At 58.2% G+C, this 2,098-nt stretch overlaps 1 long non-coding RNA gene across 1 annotated transcript; it reads right to left on the bottom strand.

Annotated features, from left to right (window-relative positions):
- Positions 1-404: 404 nt before the first annotated feature.
- LOC311423568 lies at positions 405-1,805 on the bottom strand. The gene is made up of 2 exons (XR_014685742.1): positions 1,511-1,805; positions 405-1,084 (listed from the first exon to the last, which is right to left on the bottom strand). It is a non-coding gene; the product is annotated as an uncharacterized lncRNA (long non-coding RNA).
- Positions 1,806-2,098: the final 293 nt, after the last annotated feature.

Genomic DNA, 2,098 nt, shown 5'->3' with positions numbered 1-2,098 from the left:
TTGTAAATACATTAAGCCCTGGGTTTGCAGAGAAAAGCAAGAGCCAAGTGCCTGCACGGGAGCGTAACCTTTGGGAGCAGACTTTGCTCTGCTCTTTACCAGCTCGGCAGAATTGTTCTGCTCCGCCGAGCTGGAAATTGGCTGCAGATATCATCACCCGGGCATCAGGTTTGAAGAATAGACTCTCCTTTCAGTCATTAGCTGTGGGCAACAATGCGAGAGGACGGGGAGGAGGTAAATGACTGGGACTGGCGTGGCTCAGTTCTCCTCCGTGCAATCCCAAAGGAGGGACAGGAACGAGGCAGAGAGAGGTCTGCAGCAGGGCTGGAGGGATGACAACAATCTCACACAGTGCTGAGCAGCAGCTGGGACAGCTTGAGCCCTCTTATCCTTTGTCCTGCTCCTTCCCTGACTAATTTCCTTCCTTCCCTTCCCCTCCTTTGTGCTGCCCTCCTGCACCCCATCCCTGCCCCGCGGCCAGCCCCAGGGCGAGAGGAGCGTTTTTTTCCTCCCCTGGCCGACCAGAGCGGTGATGGGGAATGTGAAATCCTGGAACAAACCAAAAAGAGACAGGGCTGAGATTACTTCCCCTGGCAGCTGCCGAGGTCACAGTCCCGTTTTTGCAGAAGTCGGATGCTTTTGTCACTCCTCACAAGCAGCAGTGGGCGAGGGAGCCAGCTGCTAGTGGCGTGGCTCTGCCCCAAAGGGAAGCGGCAGCGCCGGGGCTGGAGCAGGGCATGGCACCGGCAGCGTGATGTGTCCCCGATGACTAACTCACTCCTAACACACCCTCTGCTTTCGGAGGCCGTGGCAGGAACCACTATCAGAAAGCAGAAGCTGGTTCCTTCCCTCTCGCTTCCCACTAAGATTTTCCAGTGACCCATCGTTCTGCAGCGCTAACGGAAAGCTGCCCGGCCCCTGGCCTCTCCTTGCCTTGGGTGGTTGCTTGGGTTTTGTTTCAGCTGTGTCTCAGCATCGTCTGTCCCCAGCTGAACACCCCGGCAGGACAAGAACCGCCTCTGGCATTGCTCTGTTGCCTGAGACCTGCTGGGTTTTGCTCCGAGCATGCAGCAGCACGGGTGACCTGCAAGGACAAGCACACATTTATCACACCCGGCGTGGGCACGGGTCACCGGGGCGCGTACAGCTCCTGGCGAAGGGGAGCTGCTGCTGCACACAGTGAGATACCAGCCACAGCCTGCTGCCACACCTGGGGCTGCTCCAGCATTTCTGGGCTCAGCTCTGCAGGGACGGGCTCCAGAGAGGCTGCAAAGAGCCAGCAGGGAGCAGGGGAAAGACCCAGCGAGCCCCCGCTCCCCTGGGATTTATTTGTGTAAGCCAGGAGTGGCAGTGCCAGTAAAAGCTCTCACCCGAGGGGACGGACAGTCTGCAGCACCCATCTGAGGGCCAAAGCACCCAAACAGCTGCTGGGGGGCCCAGGTACCCCCCAGTGCTCCCCCTCTCAGCTACACACACCAGTGAGCTGAACGCAGCATCGAGGGCACCGTACCTCAGGCCATGCCCTGCCCAGGGGGCAGAAGGCACTGGTCCAAGAACGGGCAGAAAATCCAGGTACTCAAGCACATTTTGGGATTCCCAGCTATGCTGCATCCCCCTGTCCTTGCTCTCTGGCAGGAAAATGACTCCGAGCCAGGCTGGGTCCAGGCACGCTCCAACGCTGCTGTCATGAGCCACGACAGCACCTGCAGCTCCTCCACGCACTGCCTCGGCCTTAATCAACTCCTCAATTATCAATTTAAAAGCCCCGCAGACCGTAATCCCCTGCATGTACCCCACTAGAGGCAGCCAACAGCCAAAGGGCTCTCCTAGTGCTCGTTCCCTAAATCTGCTCCTAATTAGGAGTGGACTTACCCCTGCGATTAATTGCCGGAGTCATTCATTAGTGACTGGATATCGCAGCTGATCTGCTTGGAGCAGGAGGCAGCAGAGGGGCTCATCAACACCTAATGAACGGGGTGAGTGGCAAAACAGTGGCTAAAGGCTCTGTACCTGGCCGGGGGACAGCAGAGGCTGGCGGTTTCCAGCAGAAAGCTCCTGGCTTTGGGACAAGTCGGGGGGTTGGGTTCTTGCACGGAGC

The sequence above is a fragment of the Aythya ferina genome (genome assembly GCF_964211825.1).
Source record: "Aythya ferina genome assembly, chromosome: 25".
NCBI classification, from domain to species: domain Eukaryota; kingdom Metazoa; phylum Chordata; class Aves; order Anseriformes; family Anatidae; genus Aythya; species Aythya ferina.
Note: the sequence above shows the minus strand (reverse complement) of the source record. Positions and strands in the feature narration are given on the sequence as shown.